Source organism: Ursus arctos, unplaced genomic scaffold (assembly GCF_023065955.2).
Source record: "Ursus arctos isolate Adak ecotype North America unplaced genomic scaffold, UrsArc2.0 scaffold_9, whole genome shotgun sequence".
Lineage (NCBI taxonomy): Eukaryota > Metazoa > Chordata > Mammalia > Carnivora > Ursidae > Ursus > Ursus arctos.
This window is the reverse complement of record NW_026623111.1, coordinates 11,114,587-11,136,462: the sequence shown is the minus strand read 5'-3', so window position 1 is coordinate 11,136,462 and position 21,876 is coordinate 11,114,587. Positions and strand designations below refer to the sequence as shown.

General features: G+C 43.7%; 1 protein-coding gene and 1 long non-coding RNA gene across 7 annotated transcripts in view; one reads left to right on the top strand and one right to left on the bottom strand.

Moving 5' to 3' along the window:
• The window catches only part of C1QTNF7 (C1q and TNF related 7), a 106,843-nt gene that overhangs the window by 28,320 nt on the left and 56,647 nt on the right, over positions 1–21,876 (bottom strand). Inside the window, exon 2 of one of the 5 annotated variants that reach the window (XM_057309758.1) lies at positions 12,203–12,520. The exons of the other annotated variants lie outside the window; for them this stretch is intronic. The gene's annotated coding sequence lies outside the window, so the exon portion shown is untranslated. The remainder of the gene's footprint in view (positions 1–12,202; positions 12,521–21,876) is intronic. 5 annotated transcript variants of the gene reach the window in all.
• Positions 1–21,876, top strand: part of LOC125280966 (uncharacterized) — a 93,638-nt gene that overhangs the window by 47,872 nt on the left and 23,890 nt on the right. The gene's annotated exons all lie outside the window — the stretch shown is intronic.

The window sequence follows — 21,876 nt, the reverse complement described above, 5'->3', positions numbered from 1 at the left end:
GGGAAGAGGGATTATTTGCTGCTATGTGGGGTGGCTTTGGTTGGAATGGTGAGACCCACCTTGCTCTTGGATTCCCAGAACACCTTGAGAGCCAAAAACATCTGCTCGCCCTTCCAGCCGGCTCCATGGGGCCGCTCTTTCTCTAGTGATCCCTGAGAGGTACATATCTACCCTCCCAGGACATCAGTTAGTGGACCAGGACAAGGGACCTATCTAAAGGGTCGCAGGTGGCTGCCCAGAGGAGGTTCTTCGAGGGGCTAATAATAGTCAACATCATTTGTGTGGACTCCTAATCTGAAGGCAGCACATAACAGCACCCATCTACGAAGCACCTACTACAGGTGAACCATAGTGCATCCTGACCACTTAGGGAAGTAGGTATTGTTATCTGCTTATTACAGACGTGGACAGTCAAGATCCCAGATGAGAGAATTTGCAAAGGTCATGCAGCTACTAAGTGATAGATTTGGCATTCAAACTCAGATTTTTCTGACTCCCCCAATCGAACCTCTAATTTAATACGAAGACAGCAATACTGCTTAGCTCCTACGATTGTTGTGAAGATTAATTGGAATAATCCACAGCAAATGAGTCCCACGTTGCCCAGAGCATAGCAGGCACTCAGGAACTACTAGGTGAGTTGATAGAGCTGGCATTACCCTTGCTGCCCTACTGCTGCTTTGGCTCCTGTTCTCTGATGAATCGTCTGTCCTATGTTCTCTGTGCCTACCTCTTTGCACTTGAAAACCACCCAGGGGCCTGTCTTTGGTTGCAGGGAGGCCAGAGGTTAACATGGCCATTTAGCGATGAAACCTTCCTATCCTGGGGGTTTTGAGAGTGTCTGTGTGACATTATCTAGGCAGAAAAGTAGTGATGATGGTGGTGACAATAATAATAATAATAATAATAATAATAATAATAATAATAATAGCTTACATTTGCTGAAAACCCCTAAATTCACTTCTTTGTAGGCATTTCAGTTCTATTCCAACTGCCCAGTGTTTCTAAATGTCTACCCGGCTAACAGAAGACCCTTGTTCTCTGCTTTGCTTCTTGCTGAAAACATCTGAGGCATTCTGGGAGGAGACCCAGGGACATGAGCCAGTCTCAGAGTTAAGAGTGACAATAGACCCAACAAAGCAAGGATTTAGCAGCAGGTGGTACCACTTGCACACACATCCCCTGCCAGCCAAAACAAGACTCTCGCTGACTCCGTCCCAGTGGAGAGAGTGCTGGAAATCCAACAGTGACTCACAGTGTGCTTGGGAAGAAAGCTGAGTATAGTGGTTTTGGCAAAAAAAGATGAAAGCAATGGAATGTTACCACAGTCTAAATTAGCAGGACTCTCCACATCTTCTCTCTTCCCACTATTCCTTTGTGGCAGCTGGCAGAGTAAGACCACGGGCTTTGAAGACCAGAGTCTGCATTGCCCAGCCATGCACCCTTGAGCCATTGGCATGAACTTTCTAAACCTTACTTTTCTCTTTCATAAATTAAAAACCTAGAACCGCTCAAACCAGGTATGATTGTGAAGATTTATGAAGTAATACATCTCATCAACTGGCATTTGTGCTACTCGAGGAACGTTGGTTTCTGTTGGTGAAAGGAGAAGCAATTCTAAGTCAGAGACATTCCTTTTATTTTTTTTCTTTTTTAGCAGTATTTAGAATTTACCTTCTTGCTGGTAATAGGAAATGCATGCCTTTGGTGGCGCTCCTTCTGGGCTCTGATCAGTGTTTTCAGAATAATCTCATTTATGTGGTTCGAGAAACTCCCTGAAGGAATAACTTCTAAGCAATTTCTTGAGACTTACAGGATGATGTCAGATATCTGGGAAAATAGGTGTGAGGTGGGGTAGAGTAGGCTGTCTAGGCAGAGCTAACAGCTTGAGGGAAAGCACAGCACTGAGAGAGGACAGGATACCTTGGAGAAAGGACAAAGCTGTCGAGGAAGAGAACAGTGTGAGAAGCATGATGGGAAATGCAGGTGGAGGTCGAGGGAGAGGCTGATCACAGGAGTGGAAAGGCCACTGTGGATCTTGGACTTTATCTGAACAGAAATAAGAAGCAAATGGAGAGTAGGACTGGGAGTGACAGGACCCTACATACAGTTTAAAAAGATCTCTTGGACTGCCATGTCAAAGAGGACTGGAGGAAGGCAAGAATGAAGGGCTACGGTAGATAATACCCTTGGGCAAAGACGGGTAAGAAAATCCACCCAACCACTGGTCATGTTTCCAATGGAACCAGTGACAAGCTTAGTTTGTTCATGTTTTTGTCTGGCTGTGTGTGTGCATGTGTGTGCGTGTGCGTGTGTGTGTGTGTGTGTGTGATTTCCTTCTTATATGTTTTCCCAGTCACAGTTTACAAAGTTTTCATCAAAATACATGTATTCTCTTCCTAACCTCAACATTTACTGTCTATGCCCTATATGCTGAGTATTGTTGTCATACAGAATCATTCATATTTTATTTTAAAATGTGCTCCTTAAAGAAAACTTGTAGAAGAGGAAAAGGTGGAAAGTAAAAGTATCTCTCAGATAACCACTGTAACCATTCTGGTTTATCTTTTTTCTGTTATTTTTTGTTCTGTGTCTGCGCGCAGGCATAGATCTTCTGTTCAAAGATTTGTGATATCTACCACTGTTGCTGCTTGCTTTTTCTTTCTTTCTTTATAATTGAACTATATCTGATACACAACATTGTGCAAATTGGAAGTGTTAAAACATGTTGATCTGATGCATATAGGTATTGTAATGCGACTGCCATTGTAGCCATTGTAACCATGGTCAGCTTTTTCAGAATTCACATATAAGTGATACCATGCAGTATTTGTCTTTCTCTGTCTGACTTATCTCCCTTACTATAATGACTCTAAGGACCATCCATATTGTCACAAATAGCAGGATTTCCTTCTTTCTCACGGCTGAATAATAGTCTATTATATATACCCCAGCTTTATCCATTCAGCGGGTAATGGGCACTTAGGTGGTTTCCGTATCTTGGCTGTTGTGAATAATGTCTCAATAAGCACGGGAGGGCAGATATCTCTTCTATATCCTGTTTTCTTTTCCTCTGGATATGTACCCAAAAGTGGGATTGCTGGGTCATCTGCTTGCTTTTTCTTTAACCTAATATTATATAATAAGCATTTCTCCTCTGTTATTCTTTGGAACCATTAATGGCCAAATAATATTCATCAAGTAGTTATACCATAATTTATTTAATCTTCTCCCCCAGTGATTGGACAATTAAGCTATTTTCATTTTTTTCTGTTATAAATGAGATTACATTGAAAAGTTTTATGCATAAGCCTTTATCCCTATTTAGGATTATTTCCTTAGGATAGATTCCCAGAAATGGAATTACTGGGTCAAAAGATTTGGATGTTTTATATCTCTCTTGGTACACACTGCCAAACTGCTTTCCAAAAGGCTGTGTGAATTTACACTATTCTGTTCCTGTATGAAAACAAAATCCAGGGGAATGTTATCTCCCCAACAGTCAGGCACCCTTAGTCCCTGGAACACAGGCAGAGCCACAGAATCTTCAATTTGGAAATAATGTTAAAGGTTGGCAAAGCTGATCTGTACTGATGCTTGATCATAGCAGCATGTTTTGCGGAGAGGACATCGAAGCTTGTCCCACAGTGGTACCATCTCTGGTTTGGGTGGCCCCAGATTCCCTACACAGCCCCAGTCAGGAGTTAAGCCCTGGTCATTTGTAATTTCACAGAACTGGAGCCATGCTGGGTGTACAGTGGGTGCCCAGCTGACCTTGCCAAATGGGATACAGGTGATGAGACACATTGCCTGGGTTGAAGTCATCTCATTGTCTCCCTGGGTGGACAGTTCTGGCAAGACAACAGAGTCGCCCTCTGGTGTGGTCAGGTCTCAAGGGTATCAGAAGCCCTCAGTTCCCAGGGGGTTTCCTCTTCTATGGAGTCTTTGAAGTATGAGCCACTCTTAAAAAGCTTTCCAGGGGCCCTTGCTCAAAAATCAGAGTCACGTGGCCAGGGAGGTCGAATCTATTTCCATCTCTTCTGCACCCAAGGTGCCAAGCCTTCTGGCCCTCCGTCCAAGGCTCTACACTGACCTTGACCTACCAGTGGCCTTTGTTTTGCTCATTGCAGGCTTTCTTTTGCTTTGTCTTTGCCCTTCAGGCTATCAAGAACCTACCACTCTTCCAGATCCAGCTGAAAGCTGGCTCTGCTAACTCTGAGCCATTCATTCACTTCACTGGCATTTATTCCACTCCTCTACACCAGCTACTGGCCATATGCTGCGGTGTAGACTTAGACAAGCCCTTTCCAGTCCTTGTACATGCTTCATTCTTGTGGAGCTCTATGACGTTGCATGTTGTTGCTCTCTCTCAACCTGCAAGATTGTTCTCTCTGTTTCTTCATCTGGTTCAAGCCCACCCTTTTTCAAAAAAATCTTCATTAACATTCAACTATGTGCCCAGGCATTGGTCCACACTGTTGAGCAGACTCAGTGAGGCTTCTGAATCTGCAGTGGGTTAGGGGGCTGAACAACTCTCAGGAGCTTCAGTGAGTGCTGTCCTGGGTTCCGCACTGTGCCGAAGGCTTCACACACATCCACTCACTTCATCTTCTTACAACCAGAGCAGGTAGTTACTATTACTACTATTTTCACTTACAGGTACAAAAACCAAGCCACAGAAGTATGTACCTTACCTGAGACCATGCAGGCTTAGACTCTTAACCACTATGTTTTACTACCTCTTCCCGAAGTCACTACACACCCAAGACAGCAAGTACTACAAAGAAAAAAAAGGGGAGTTGGTGATAGAGAGTAAAAAGGGGGACTGTTTAAGTTCCAGGGGTCAGGGAAGACCACTCTAAGAAAGGGACATTTGAGGAGATTCCTGAAGCCACTTAGCTGGGTGAAGATAGGAGAGGAGTCCTCCAGGAAGAAAGAAGAGCCTGAAAGTCCCACAGCAGGACAGGGCCTTGAGAATTCTAACACATGAAGGGACAGTGGGTTGGGCTTAGAGGGCAAGGAGGCCTCTAACGGCGGCAGTCAGAGAAATAGATGAGGTCAAATCATTTCAGGGCTCGAAAGGTTTAGATTGTATCTTAAGAGTAATGGGAGGGGCGCCTGGGTGACTCAGCCCGTTGAGGGTGAACATCCAACTCTTGATTTTGGCTCAGGTCATGGTCTCAGGGTTGTGAGATTGAGCCCTGCATCGGGCTGTGTGCTCAGCGGGGAGTCTACTTCCCCTCTCCCTCCCCCACCTGCGTCCTCTCTCTCAAATAAATAAATAAAACTTAAAAAATAATAATGGGAGCAGGGGAAACCATCATCTTTGTTATTCTTAAAATGCTACTCTGGCTGCTGAGTGGACAGTGGATTGGAGAGGGCTGGTGAAGGGAGATGAGTGACTGGTTGGGAGGCTGAGGCAGCCAGTAGGGCAAGAGATGATCATGGTGGGCACTGTGGCAGCAGGAGATACAGGGAGGAATGGAGAGATTTTAAACCCATTTTTGTTCAAGTCTTGATGGCTTAGGCATTGTGTCCTATGGGCACCCCTCTGACTTCGTCATCCCCAGCTAGCTCTGGAGCACCCCCTCTCTGCTCCATAGCACCCCAGCCCATGATCATACTGGTGATGGTCTTCAGTTTATCTTGTCTGCTTTCTCCCTGGACTGGGCGCCATCTGTTGTTCATTGTTTCGCCTGCTGTTGGCACTCCTACCACTAGAACAGTGCCTGCCACATAGCAGATGTTTAATCAATGACTTAAGAATGTGTTGAATCGGTCACTTACTGTGTGCTGGTAGAGTCACTGTGCATTGCCTTGTGTGCTGCCCTCAGCAACCCCAAATGAGGTGGTTAATATTTCATGCTCATTTTACAGAAGAGGAAACAAAGGCATAAAAGACCAATCACCTTTATCACACTCATGTAACCATGAAGGGTTCGAGCCATGGCTCGAAGCCGGGTTTGTTGGGTGACAGAACACCCAGCTACCTTCCTGCTGCACCATTCACCAGGCTTGCACGTTAGGGAAACAGGGCTCTTGCCTGGATCATCACCAAATAAGAAATCCTGGCACAATACAGTAGGGAGCACATAGATGTGCAGGGAACTCTATCCAGCTTAGACAGTGTAGTCATACAATGGACTATCGTTCAGCTCTGAAAAAGGAAGTACTGATACCTGTCACAACATGGAAGAACCTTGAAGACATTATTCTAAGTGAAGGAAGCCAGACACAAAAAGCCACGTATTGTATGTGTCCATTTGTATGAAATATCCAGAATAGGTAAATCTGTGGAGATGGAAAGTGGAGTGGTAGATGCCAAGGGATGGAGGCGGGAGTGAGAAATGAGAAGTAGTCTCTTAATGGTTATGGGGGCTTTCTTTCGGCATGAAGGAAATATTTTGGAGCTTGATAGAGGTGGTGGCTGTACATTGTAATGCACTAAATGCCGCTCAATTGTTTAAGATGGTAATTTTTCATTTTTTTATAAAGAAATGAACTTTTAAAAAATTTCTTTATAGGGGCGCCTGGGTGGCACAGCGGTTAAGCGTCTGCCTTCGGCTCAGGGCGTGATCCCGGCGTACCGGGATCGAGTCCCACATCGGGCTCCTCTGCTATGAGCCTGCTTCTTACTCTCCCACTCCCCCTGCTTGTGTTTCCTCTCTCGCTGGCTGTCTCTATCTCTGTCAAATAAATAAATAAAATCTTTAAAAAAAAATTTCTTTATAAAAGATCTGAAATTAAAAAAAACTAGCATTATTTGAGTTATTGCTGGAAAGGCTTCCATCTAGAGAAGGGGAGCTAAGGCAAAACAGGGTGCCACAGCCTGGCGGGAAGGCAGAGTTGGCCAATTTCAGCCAAATTCTCCATCCACTAAAGCTTCTGACTTCAACGTAAAAGGAGGGACTCTGAGGTCACGTGACTCAGACGCTGTGGGGGGAGGCACAGTTCTCATCTTAGAATGAATGCAATGTCAATGTGAGATCTGACAAACTACAAATATCAGCTTCCCATAAATTGATCTATCTTCCATCAGATGGAGGAGTTGTCTGAGACACAGAGTACAGCAGCTGGAGGGCTGAGTCTTCCCGATTGAGGCTCAGTGAAATGTCATGGAGAGAGCTGGTGGCTCAGGTAGAGGGAGGTAGAGCTCAGGTACCAGCACATGCTGAGAGGCCCCGGGACCCGGCCTGGGCTGCCGCACTGTGTACATATGTCAGTGTGGCTAGCTTCCAGGCTCACCTCTTGGGTGGGTTGTGTTTGCTTCCGTGTTGTTCCTGAGGAAATGGAGGCTCAGGTGATGAACATGCCCAAGGTCACAGAGGGAGCAAGACAGAGCTGGGGGTCCGCCCCAGTCTGTCTGCTGAAGGCTGTGTTTGCTGCAGTGCCTCCAGCCTGAGAGCCTGCACAAGGATAGGCACTTGTTTAAAAAATAAATGAATGGTAGCAAGACAAAATAGTTTTAATGGCCAAGTAGTTTGGTAAAGATTCACAGAATTCAAACCAGCTAGAGACTATGGACTCTGAGAAACAAACTGAGGGCTTCAGAGGGGAGGAGGGTAGGGGAATGGGATAGGCTGGTGATGGGTAGTAAGGAGGGCACATATTGCATGGTGCATTGGGTGTTACACGTAACTAATGAATCATCGAACTTTACATCAAAAATCAGGGATGTACTGTATGGTGACTAACATAATATAATAAAAAAAAATTATTATTAAAAAAAACCAGCTAGGGGCTAGGCATGTCCACAGGTTGTGAAAATACAAAGTGGTACAACCTTTCAGGAATGCACAATTTATATCGACAAATACAAACGAAGAGTCTGAAAATTGTGCAACTCTTTGTCTCAACATTTCTACTTTTATGATTTAATTTGAAGAAAATTTTAAAAAATGTAGACAATGCTATATGCACAGTGATGTTGATCGTAGCTTAACATACTCTTTTTTGGTTATTATAAATTAGTTCTTTTACCGTTATAGGTTGTTAAGTCAATGGCACATCAAGAAAAGGACTATTTTCCAGCCACTAGAATCTATATTCTACAAGAACATTTAATGACAGTTGCAAATGTTTATTATATACTAATTAAGGGGAAAAATAGGCTGTCAAAGTGTGTCTCTAGTGTTGGAACATTCATTGTGGCTTTAAGAAATAATAAATGTATCACAAAGGCGAGAAGCCTCGATATCAAAATATTAATGTGGCTCGATTGCTGTGTGGCGGTGCTATGGTGATTTATATTTCCCACTTTCATTTACGTTGTGGTTTCCACATTTCCATGAGGGGCAATAAACCTATTCCTTTTTGTTTTAAAAAGTCAATAAATGCTACATTAAAACAAAACAAACTCACTCTACCTTCCCAATGGACAGTATCAAGTGTAGATAGAAGGAAGGTCCTTTTTCTCGAAGAAATAAAAATAAAACTTTGAGAATATAAGAGATTATTTGTGGATATTTATCTCAGTGTATTTTCTCTTCCTCCCTCTTTTCTTTCTTCTTTCTTTCTTTCTTTCTTTCTTTCTTTCTTTCTTTCTTTCTTTCTTTTTCTTTCTTTCTTCCTTTCCTTCCTTCCTTCCTCCTTCCTTCCTTCCTTCCTTCCCTCCTTCTTCAATGTACAATTTTAGCTCCTTCTCTTCCTGGCGCCAGATTTAAACATTTGGTTAAAGGCCCAAATTCTCTTCTTCTACACTTTCTCATTGAGGAATTTGAAAGCAAAGAGTTTTGGATTTTAGACATCTGGGAATGGCCAAGATTTTGGGTCAGTTTTGTGAAAAGATGTATTTGTTCAGTTGAGCAAGTGTGAAGCAAATGCTTTCAGCGTGTCTATTAATCTTAGTGGTCTGAGTGATGTAAGGGTACGCTCACTCATGTTTTATGATGTTTGGTTTCACAAAAATATGTTTGGTTTCAAGGCATTGGCCCCTGTTCTCTGTTGACTGGGAACAAATTTGGAGTATGGAAGGCATCTTGAATTTTTTCCCAAACCTAGTTTGTTTTTTAATCATCAACTGGAACTCTGTGATGGTTATGACTAACACATTTGTGAGTTCATGAAAACATTTATTTTAATAGAAAAAAACCCAATAGAACAGCACTAGAACCAGAATGCCCTATGCCGTATTTTGCCAAAAGTCTCCTGCTGAATGGTTTTAGGGATAGATACAGATGGCTGTGCTGGACATCGGGCCAGCTCCATTTAGGTCACAGATTGTAAAGGTGAAAGAGGAAAACCAAAAGGATTTTCTAGGTGAGTTGAGGGGATGGAACTTGATTTATTAGTAGCCGGGTCACAGGCAGAGTTCTCTTTGGAAAACACCAGAGCTGAAGTTAATAGTGCGGCCAATGGTGCCCTCAAGAGCCATGTTAGAACATTTTTATCTTTAATCAATCTTCAGAGCTTTGGGATGACTTAGGGCAATGCTTATATTACAAGGTTCAGTGGAAAAGTCCCAACACAGATATGTGCGCATAGGATTTTGTAAGGAGAAAAATAAAAGGAAAGAAAAACCACTCTATGTTAAAAAAAGAGAGAAACGTAACAAAATCTTTCCTGCTTTTTTCATGATCATGGAACTGTTTGTTGTTCTCCACCTTTATTTTCTGAAATTCTTAATAATCATGCTCTATTTTTATAATAAAAGACTCATTCATTCATCCAACGTGCAGTGCCAATCACCAAGGTTAGAGATTCAAAAATGATGCCGCCACTTATCTGCCACGAAGAAGCTTACTGCACTCTTGGAGAAAGAGACAAATAGATAAGTGACCAGTTGCCACGAGGGACGGATATGTGAGGTCACAGTGTGAATCAAAAAGGCAATGGTATTATATTTACGTGCAGAGTTAAAACTTAAAAATAATCAAGTATGTATGACCATAATGGCGAGGATCTGTGTGCATGAAAGAATATCGTCATCTTTTCGAGTCCAGGTTGTTCTGTCTAGTTATGTGTGCTTCAGAGGATGGGATCCTTACACTGAGAGGATCCATTTTGTAGGGCCTGAGGGAGGTGCACACGAGTGTGGGGTTGGGATTTTGCAACTTGTGAATTTGAGAAATGTCATGGCTCAGTTTCTCTGAATCCCTGTCTCCACCTACAGAGGCTGTAACTTCACCGATGCGTGTCTTGAACTCTCATCCACATTCATCCGCGGTTACCTTTCTCCCTTGGCTCGTGTGTTTCAGATGATAATCTTCCTCTCTAATTTCAGTCCCTGAAGCATATCCCTTTTAGCAGGAAGTAGAGTGATAAAGAGCTCAACAAATTAGTTAGAAATCACTTTCCAGAAAGAGAACACAGGCTCTGGATTGGGTCTCAAGGGGTTTTCTAAAGAGATAGTGCATTCACTTGGACGTAGAGTTGTTTGTTTTGGCTGTTGAGAAGACTTTCTGGGGTGTTTGTTACTTTTAAGCATCTCGGCCATGTTGTATGTGGTGGAGTTTGCTTGCACTGGTGATCTCTCGGTCAAAGAAGTGTTTTTCGTTTGTTACGCAAACAGCTATGTAGTGTCTACCATGTGCCTGGCCTGTTCTCAGAGTTGGGGTGACAGCCGTCAGCAACGGACAAGATCCTTACCTTCAGGGAGGGGTGGGTAACAAACATGTAGACAAACAAGTGGATCAGGCGATCGGTGAGAAATGCTGTGCAGCGGGTGGCTGTGGAGGGGTCGTGTGCACACGGCTGGTGGGGTTCATTTTGGTCACTTTTGTTAGCAGTTGCCTGGGCAGAGCGGACTACACCTGCGCTTGGCGGTCAGAGTCACGTGGGTCCTAATCACAGGCCTGGTGCCCACCAGTGTTGCCAGCTGTGTGACCGCGGGAGAGTTACAGAACTCATCGGAGCCCCTCACCTGCTTTGCGGACAAGGATGCTCCCTTTCAGGGTTGTTGTGATCATGAAAACGGGTTAAGGGAGGGATGCGGACCATGTTAGCCGCTCAGAAATAGAGGAGTGGACACACCCTCTCTGAATGCTGTCTCCATCCCTAATGCTGGTTCTGTCGGGATTGCCGGGGCTCTAAGCCTGACCGCTTTTCCTTCTTGTATCATCTCTGAGAAGATAGCTCTGCAGGCGCACTTGTGGCCTTCCACATTTTCTTTCAGCTTTATTTACTTCCCAGGTGTGCTAAACTGAGTACAGGCCACCCAAAGATGTCCACGTCCCAATCCCTAGCACCTGTTATTATGTGACCTTGTTTGGCAAAGGGGCTTCACAAATGTGATGAAGTTTGAGTCTCAAGAGAGGGAGATTATCCTGGTCAGGTCAGGCTGGAGATTATCAGGTCAGGCTCCTGATAAAAAATCAAGAGTCCTTGCTAGAGGGAGGCCGGAGGGTTGGTGTTAGGGGAAAAAATGTGAGGATGGAAACCGAGGGAAACAGAATCAGAGAAGGAGGTGCTATCTGATGGCTCTGAAGGTGGAGGAACGGCCACGAGGCAAGGAATATAGCTTCTAGAAAAGAAAAGGCAAGGGAACAGCTTCTCCCCTAGAGCCGCCAAGAGGAACGTAGCCCCATGAACCTGTTTTAGACTTCTCACCTCCCGAGCTGTAGATTAAGAACCATGTTGATTTAAGCCACCAAGTTTGTGGTAATTTGTAGCAACAGGAAACGAATGCAGGGGCGCCTGGGTGGCTCAGTCGTTAAGCATCTGCCTTCGGCTCAGGGCGTGATCCCAGGGTCCTTGGGATCGAGCCCCACATCGGGCTCCCTGCTCCGCTGGGAACCCGGTTCTTTCTCTCCCACTCACCCTGCTTGTTTTCCCTCTCTCGCTACCTGTCTCTCTCTCTTTCGAATAAATAAATAACATCTTAAAAAAAAAAAAAAAGGAAACGAATACAGGTGAAACCAGGAGACCCTGCCTGAGACCCAGGCAACATGAGAGCAGGGGCTCTCTGGGGCTGGTCAACATTAAGATTTCTAAAGCCAGGATGTCTGCACTTAAAGTCCAGCTCCGCCACCTACTAACTATGATCTTGAGAGAATTCCAGTCTCTGTGCCTCAGTGTGCCTTCTATAAAATGGGATGAAACTAGCCTACATTTAGGAATATATATTAGAACATTGGCACGTGGCAAGTGCTCGGTAAAATAAGTTATTAATATAAACAAGTTATTACCGAATGGAATTACTGTCTTTCTGGAATAATGGAAAACGGATAAATTGTTGGCGTTCCAGGTGCTGGTAGAAGCTCACCAGAGAGTTGTTGGATGGTGTCGAAGGATTGTTTTAGTTCGTGCACGCGTCCATTTCCAGGGAGGGGTTTTTCAGGTGGGCCAAGGGCAGTTTCTCTCCCTTCCTGCTCACATGAGGACAGTGGGATGGGAGCTGGGTGACCGGCATTGGTACTCCTCAAAGCTCTGGGTTGTCTCTTGCTTGTAATTCAAAATTGATGTTGAAGCTGAAACAGCCAAATGAAATGTTGCCCTGTGAACTTCGTGCAGTTCTGTTTGTGGCTGGTAGATCACAGACTGCTTGTTTCTGCTGTGCAAAAAAGTTATTCCCCTGATAATTCTGAAAACCAGAGAAAGAGCACATTCACATGAAATCGTTATTTTTCTAAGTTTATCTAGTTAGGGTAATACTGTTCTCTAATGTAATTTCACATTTGAGAAACGGAAGACTTGCCATTTGTGTGAATTTCCCCTAAGGAAATAGTTTTTAACTCAACAGAAATACCTACATACAAAAATGTTCATTGCAGCATTATTAAAAACGGCAAAAAAATTGGAATAAATGGAAATGTTAGACAATGGGGGGTCGTTAAATATACTGTGGCATAGTCACTTGGTGGAATATTATGCAGCTACTTGAAAGTGTGGTTGTAATGACTTTGACATAATAGGGAAAATATTTGCAATATACTGATAGAAAAATTGAGACAAGATGTTGTCTAGTGTGAATATAATGTTTATGATGATTATAACTCACACATTAACAGCCTAGCAGAAAAAATAGAAAATATCAACATCCATTGTGTTCACATCTTGGAATCGTGAATTTTTTTCTCCTCTCTATTTTCCAAATATTTTGTAATATAGTTATTTACATATCTAAGGGAAAAAGTTAGTTAAAATACATACAATAAGCCAAAGGTTCACAATAGTATGGAAGACATGCAAGAAAATTACGAATGCACACATTTAGAACTTAAGTGAACGTGCATATGGAGTTCTAATTTCCTAGATTGGTGCTGATTGCGGGAACCCCATGGTGAGAAATCTTAGCTTTTAGCACCTCGCAGGGCATGTGGAGACCATCCGAACACATATGCTTTCTTGCTTGAGGACTGCTGATTTGGTTTCACAAAACAAAGAAAAGTTTTGCTCTCCAAAAATAATTCAGTTCTGATTGTATCAGTCACCTCCATTCCAGCTCAGGGGCTCTGAAGAAAAAAAGAAAATCTTTTCTCTACGCAGGGCCCGGTATGTGCCAGGTTCTGTGCTCAGCGCTCAAGTTCATTGTCTCCAGTCATCCTCACGGGTCTGTTAGGTAGGTCCTGTTGGACGGATCTGACAGACCAGACTCTCAGAGAGTGAATGCTAGTTGGTTGGGGCAGAGACAGGTTCAGAGCCTGGACTGTTGGACTCCACAGCTCATGGTCTCAGCCCGGACTCTAGCTTATGAGGCTGCCCTGAGACCCTCCAGCTGATTCTGTGTAATGCTTTGTTTTTCAGGGACCCGACAAGGTCTCCCTGGATTCATTGCTCCCTACTATGGCAGTGTGTGGGGAGTTAAGTGTAGTTTATTTTTATTTTATTTATTTATTTATTTATTCATTTATTTATTTAAAGATTTTATTTGAGAGAGAGGGAGAGCACAGAGGGAGAAGCAGACTCCTTGCTGAGCTCCCTGACCAACGCAGGGCCTGACCCCAGGACCCCGAGATCAGACCTGAGCTGAAGGCAGATGCTTCACCGGCTGAGCCACCCAGGCGCCCGCAAGTGTAGTTCAGTTTTAAATAGGCAGAACACAACGGGCTTGGAAAAATTCATGTAACAAAAAGCATATACAGTGAAAATAAGCCTTCCTTCCGGTTCTATCTCCCATTCCCTAGTTTGTCTTCCCTGAGAAAACCATTGTAAATGGAGAGAGCTAATAAATACAGGTCTCAGGGACCCATTCTCAAGTTGTAATGCTTTAGAATCTCCTAAGTTTGCCCAGGAACCTGGACTTTTAACAAGCCTCCCAGATAATTTGGAGGCAGGGTCTGGGGCTGAGGATAATACCGTTATACCCAATTCAATAAAAAATGGCAGATTCACTCTGTATATGTCAACAATATTTCAGTTCATACAGCCTCTCAGGAATATAGATGTTTGATAAAATGGGTTCAACTTTTTTGGTTTCATACACATTTATTTTCCAAGTTCTAGAGGCTAGATCATCCAAGATCAAGGTGCTGGCCAGTGCTGGTGAAAACCCTCTTCCTGGCTCACAGCTGAACACATCTTGTCATAACCTCACATGGTTATGGTGTGGGGAGAGGGCTCTGTTATAAGGACACTAACCCCATCATGAGAGCCCCACTCTCATGACCTCATCTAAACCTAATTACCTCTTCAAGGCCCACCTTCAAAGACCATCATATTGTGGGCAAAGGCTTCAACAAATGGATTTTGGTGGGGATACACCTCCTAACCTTGGGGTTCTAGTCCACCCTGCCATGTCTAGCTGACAGCTCTTTTGAAGCTAGTTTGATTGTCCGGATTTAGTTTCCTCATCCATAAGGAAAGCTGACTGAGTCGGCACAAGGGGATCCAAAGTGCTCCGTGGGGAACCTAGAGCGCTTTTTGGGGCTGAGATGGAGGGAGGTGCTGATGACTGAGTAAGCAGGTGTCTGTCTCGGTAGGCCACCCCTTCCCTCCACCCCCAACTCATCATTCAACAAGCTCCATCTTATCTATCATCTACCTAACATCCATCATCTATCATCTGTTTAAGAATAAACTCCAGACTGTTCGGATTTCACCAGCTTTTCCACTAATGCTCTTTGTCTTTTCCAGGACCCAATCCAGGAAATGATGTTGCATTTAATGTCTTATTTGATTTTGCCTCTGATTAAGATTTTCTTCAAACCAATGGTTCCAAAACAACAACAGAAAGAAATGGTTGATGTCCACTGGACTTGGCTGGTTGTCTTCTACTTCTATGGCTTGAGGCTGACATTATAAATGAGGATTAGCTGTGATGTAGGGGAACAAACAAGGTCTTCAGAGTCAGGCCCAGTTGGTCTAACTTTTGCTCTCTGGAGGATATTGGACAATTCACTGAGCCTCCCTAAACTTCAGGATTCTCATCTGTGAAATGGGAAAGTACTTAATTGGCATGTTTTGAAGATAAAGTGAATTTGGCACGAGGTACAACTCTAAGAGGTATTCTGTCTATGGTGGCTGATCTCCAGGTTCATACGGTGCCACTGGTCCTCAAGTCCAAAGACACCTAGGGCTCCTCGTGGCTGTACCATTGGTGCCGCCATCCAGGCACTTGTCCCCATGCCCCGCTGAACCTCTTAAACATTTTCATGTGCCTGGAATAATATTTAACAGCAGCCTGCTCTCTCACTCCAAGGAAAAACTCTCTGATATCTAATGTTTTGATCATGCTGTCGAGATGGGATTTAAAGCATGATTCCTAATTCAGTTGTTCCAAAGTGGAAAAAGATTACATAATTAATACATGTTAATCATAGAAAAATTAGCTAATATGGGTAAACAAAAGGAAGAAAATAGAAATCAGCTGTAATCATCAGACCACCCAGAAATAACCTTGTTATCGTTTTGGGATCTGCATCTGGAAAGTTCTATCTTCTCTTTCTCTCTTCTTTCTTAGATTGTGCTATTCTATTCTTTACTTTTTTGGGAATCCTATTGTCATTTACTCTATATTTACTCCTATTCCCGTATAATAAAATGTAATTCTGGAATGTAATTTTTAAACTGTATTATATGGAGGTATTGAAATTGTCTTAACTAATTCTCTATTGTTGGATGGTTTGGTGGTTTCAATTTTCGCTTTTGCCAATAACATTGCAATACGCGTCCCTCTAGCAAAATCTTTGTGCATCATTCTCCAATTTGGAAGTTTGAACCTGGCAGCTGTCATGCTGCGCCCACACCCTCTTTTCCTCTTATTTTCCGGGGGTGGTGGTGGTGGTGGCGGGACTGTGTGGTCCTTTGAGGGCAACGAGCACAGGCTGCTCTTTTCATCTTCACGTAACCCTCCATGCATTTCTACTCTTGGGGCCCATTACCTGGAACTTGCTTCCCCATTGTTTGTTCTGCTTGGTTATTTGACGTTTGGGTTCTTAAGTCTGGTCTATATCCTCACTCATTCAACACAGATCTGTTGAGAACTTCTGATGTGCAAAGCATGGAGGCAGGAGCTGGGGAAACAGGGCACATAAGACAGAAAGTGGTCTTGCCACGGAGGAGGGGCCCTGTAGAGTGGTCTGCGGACAGGGACCAAGGAAGCTTGAGCAGGGATGATTTCAAATAACTCTAAACGATGGGAGGACTAAAAAGCAGTAGGAGTTGGGGAGTTCGGAGAGGGGCTCAGAGGAGTTTTCTCTGAGGAAGCCACCTTGGGGCAGAGATCTGGGAGGTGCAAAGATGTGGCCTGGGACTGGGAGCGGGCGAGCAGTTCCTTGCAGAGGAGTAGCCACTGCAAGGACGCTGCAGCAGGAACCTTCGGGCTGTTCCCAGGACAGCATGAGAGACCCAGGACAAGGGCATGGGAGATGGGCCCCGAGGGGCTGGCCAGGGGCTAGACTACACTGGGTCTCAGAAGCCATGGGGAGGAGTTTAAATTTTATTTGAAGTTCAGTTGATTTGAAGGCAGTGGGAGAAAAACAGGATCTGTTTTTCATTTTTCAAAGATCGCTCTGTTCAAATTTTATCCTAAACTGAAATTATCCCGTTGAGAAATGTTCAGCAGGGAGAGGGAAAACTCCTCAACAGATACTGGCCAGGAGGAAGGGACAGGGTTTTCTGAGTTGTAGTTTCCTGAGCCTTCCAGATTTCTTTTTGTGGCAGATACTGTTATTAAAGCGATATCCAGAGTTGTGGGATCGCTATGTTGTACACCTGCAACTAATATAAAATTGAATGTCAGCTCTACTTCACTAATCATAATTTAAAAATCGATATTCACCCCCCACCCCGTGTTTGCAACCAGAATTCTGATTTTGTCAGGTGCCAATATATGCCTCCTTCCCGGCCCCCTTTGTAGTGCTGGTGCCCTTGGGAAGCATGTGACACCATTCTGGCCAATCGGATATAAGAAAACACTTTCTGGAAAATTCTGGAAAAGCTTTTGTTTTCCCCACAAGAGGACACAATTGGAGCAGCCCCACCACCTCCTCTGGCTTTGAGTAGAACAGAGATACTGTCTCAAGCACAGAGCCATTCAACGACAAGCATGAAGATGAAAGATAAGATGACAAGGATGACAGGATGGGAAGAGAGAAGCAGTCTGGGTCTCTGATGGCTTGAATGAGCAGCTGAACCGTTAGTGCCGCAACCCCCTGAATTCTTGTTACCAGACGAAATAAAATCCCTACTTAGTTTAAGCTGCTGTTCCTTAGGTATTCTGTCAATTGTAGCCAAAACCTTCCTCACCGATACATTTATCACCTTGGAAAAGTGGGAACTGACTCCATTAGTAATTCCACAGAATGTTATGCAAATCATCAAAATTCTGAATAACTTAATGTGCATTAAAATTGAAATGATTGCGGAACATAGTTTGGGAGGCCCGTGTGTGGTGGATTAGGGTTGGTGATGTCCACGCTACGAATGTGTTATTACATTGCCACATGATATAGCAACGCTTTCTGCAGTGCTGTGCACACGTCCTTTACCTGAGAACGGAGCCACACCAAAGGCTTTGGTGCAAAGGTGAGTGGGCTTTCTTGCTCTCTCAGACTGTTTGGTTCTCACTGAGGATCCCACGGCACCCTTCCTCCAGCCAGGCTGGCCCTGACTCCGCCATTTTTAAATCCCAAGTGCACAGCGGAGGTCAGAGAACACACTAAGTGATGCTGGTCACTGACTCATGCAGGTGCCTTTGAGTTTGGGGCATGCCCTCTCCTGCGGTGCAATTACTGAGGGCTGGTGGTCTCCCTGGCATAATCCTTTGAAAATATAATTTATGACAGCAGGTAGAGAAGCACCTACTCCATTCTAGGCATATTATGAAGGACTTTATGCAGATTATTTCTAATCCTAATTTACCCGTCAGTAGGATTTGCAGACTAGGCACGATTTTCCTGAAAATCAAGACCCAGCAAAGTTGTCATTTCCCCAAATTCATACAGCTCAGTAAGTGGATAAAAAAGAACTCGTTCTTGGACATGTACCTGGATCTAAAATCTGTGCTTTTTAGGGATCCTTGGGCCCCATCTAGGGGATGCTCGCTGCTTCTGTGAACCACATAGAGGCGTAAGCACAGAGTTTTGGTTTTTACACCATTTCCCAAAGCATTTAGAGTGGATTGAATGTTGGCCCCCTCACTGCAAAACCTGCAATGTGCACTTTCTTGGCAAAAACGGTTTTTGTAGATAAAATTAGGTAAAGGATTTTGAGGGGAGGAGATTGACCTGGATTAGGGTGGGCCCCAAATCCAACATGTCTTCAGAAGAGAAGAGCAGGGGAGAGGCAAAGTTTGGAGTGACGTGTCTGCAAGCCAAGGAGCCCAGCGGTGGGGGCAGCCACCAGAAACTAGGACAGAAGCCTGGAATGGATTCTACCTCCGAGTCTCTAGGAGGAACCAAATCAAGCCAAAACCTTGATTTTAGACTTCTGGTCTCCAGAACTGTGAGAGAATGAATCTCTGTTGTCTTAAGCACCAGGTCGGTGGTCATTTGTCACGGCAGCTCTAGGAAATGCACACATCACTAGGGTAAAGAGGGTGGGACAAGATGAGACCAACACTCAGTGTCTGAAATGAGAAACACAGGCTACATGCGTCTCTTAGGACAGTAAGGGAGAGCGACAAAATCTAAGGATTTCAGAAAAAAGCCAAGAAAAATGAGCAAAGCAGAACTTCTACCTCTCAGAAACCATTTTGCCAACACTGAAGAACGTCATCCTCAACTTCTCTCTAGGCACGTATTTAGACAGAAGTCTTGGTAGATACAGCTTTGCAAAAATAGGTTCATATAGTGCATGCTATTTTTATAAATATGATTAAACCCAAGTCTACTTGTATTTACCAGAAGAAAAAGAAAGTACAAATACATACGTATTTGTTCGTAACAAGAGATATTAGCTCCTAAAAGCTATTTCTCAGGTGAAAAGACAATTATGAAAAAAAATATTAAGAGTTTGGCATGATTTCACTTTTGAAAAACTAGATGTTTAATCTCTACATGGTAGGTATTTACTTTCTGCTGTGAAAGGGAGATTTTATGCACTTTCTTTTCCTTTCCATTCCCTGCCTCCCGATTTTTGTTAGTTACATTATTATTTTTAGATTTTCTGGAGTTATAGCACTTATATCCTCTTCCGTCAACTCGTTCCCACTGTTGCTCAGCTTTGGTTCTGTGTTGAAATGGATCCGTTGCTTACGGTTGTCCTTTTACGGTGCTGGGTGTTTCATTTCGATTCATGCCTTAGAATGCTGGATTTCATCATCAAGTATTTTTCAGAAAGCACTTTGTTGCTGTAGCCCTTGAATTCTTGCATGTTGAAGAACATTGGTTTCTTGTCATAGTGGTTCAGTTTGGCTGAGTAGAACACACTCGGGCCCCCCTTTTGCCCCGTAGAACTTGGTTGATGCTTTCATGTTGAGTGTTGGTAGTGGTGGTTGAGAGGAACCATGTGATTCTTGTTCTCTACAGGTTGAAGACAGGACACCTCCCTTTGATTTTCAGTATCTTCACAGTACGTGTCCTAATGCTTCTTATTTTGCCGATTTTTCCTGGGATACAGCGTGTCCTTTAAATCTTGAGATACCTGGGGGATGGGCTAAATGGGTGATGGGGATTAAGGAGAGCACCTGTTGTGATGGGCACGGGGTGTTGTATGTAAGTGATAAATCACTGAATTCTACTCCTGAAAATCAATATTACACTGCATGCTAACTAACTAGAATTTAAATAAAAATTTGAAAAAAAAAAAAAAGGAAAAAACCCTAGAGGTACCTAGCTTTCTTCACCTCAAGAAACTTTTTTTGAATTTTCTTTGTTCCCCCCCATTTCCTTCTGTTTTTCTGTTCAGAATACCAGTTTGAAGATGTCAGCCTGCCTCTTTCTTCAGTTTGAATTGTCTCGTTTACAATCATTTTGATCCCATTGTTCCTTTCTCTTTCCATTTCGTGCGATTTCTTAAGCGTGGCCTGCGTTTTCCATGGTATTTATCTATTTTCGGTTGCTTCTAAGTTGACTTTCATCTCTATAATTGCTTTATTTTTAGCTTCCATTTATTTCCTGAGTGCTGCCAGCTCACTTTGAGACTGGTTTTCTTCTTATTTCTTTTTGGATCACTTCTATTCCCTCTCCGAACTTTTCCCCCCCCCTCTGAAAAACTATGCTGTCAATGACTTAATACTGAAGAGAACTAATGTCTTTGTTCTCTGGAATAGATCATTTAGGCTGTATATTTTTTCAATCTGCCCTCAGTATTTACTTTTTCTCCCTGTTTTCCCCCTCTTGCAGTACTCATACTGGGGTCCTTGCCACCTGGCTTCTTTCTTGGTATTATTCAAATATGAGTAGGTGATCAACAGTAGTGCAGAGGGGACCTGGGGGGCGGTGTGGTTAACCATATTACTTTGTGATCTCTGCCCTCCTATTCCACCTGCCCTGGTGAAATGTCTCCCTCAGACTTTGGTCTCCAGTGGGTCAGGGTGGCTTAGGAAACACGTAAAGTTGTGACTCCAGAGGTGTCCCTTCCAGTCCAATTCATCCCTTTTCATACCAGACAGTCCCTCCCAGCCAGAGACTTCCTAAACAACAAACATGGCGCGTCCTCCTGGCTCCTCCCCATTTACGTGCCACTCCCCTCCCCCAGCTATCAGCAATGTGAAGGGAGATTTTCGTAGGGATATTCTAACTTATCCTATGTGAGGTGCACAGCACGGATGCCCACCAGTATTTCTGGTCCTCTCCTCTTTTGAGACACACCCTTCGTCACCCCTCAAAGCTAGGCATGGTCAGATGAATTGCTTGGGCAGCAAAATGTGAGTAGAAGTAACGTGAACAGCCTACCCTCTTTCTTCCCTTTCCATGTTGAACTATGAAGCCTCATGCCATGATAGTGGTCTAGGAAGATGGTGAAGTTGGCTAGGTCTCTGAGCGCCTACCCTGTTACCTCATGTTGAGCAAGTGGTAATAATCATATTGTAGCATCAACAATATGTAGCAATAAAAACAATAGAGAATACAGAAGCCTTTGCTGTTTTAAGCCGCTGAAATTTGGGTTTGTTTGTTTTTGTTGTATAGTCTTTGACCAACACAGGGCAAGAAAAGCCAACAATTTCTGTATCAAACATTAGGGAGCCTGGACACTGAGTAGTGAGGAGGGCTGGCTGGAAGGTATGAATCAGAGCAGACCATTCGCCACCTGTCCAGGACACTGGCTAGCTTCAATGGCTTCCTTGTATGTTGGAGGGAAAATTTTGTAGAATCTGCAAAGTAAGGCCTTTTGTTACAGAGGTTTCAGATTTCTTGGGTTCACCAAGAAATAAAACAACGGAACCTAACCTTTTTTCGTTGTTCGTTTTTCTTTGCTTCCTTTCCTACATCTTCATTTGCCTAAATGTATTGCTGTTGACAGCCTCAATTACTACCTCTGAACAAGCTCAGTTGATTTCTGATCAGTTACAGCGATCGTGTGTCCTCCTTAAAGAGCCAAGGGAGCTGCTGCCTT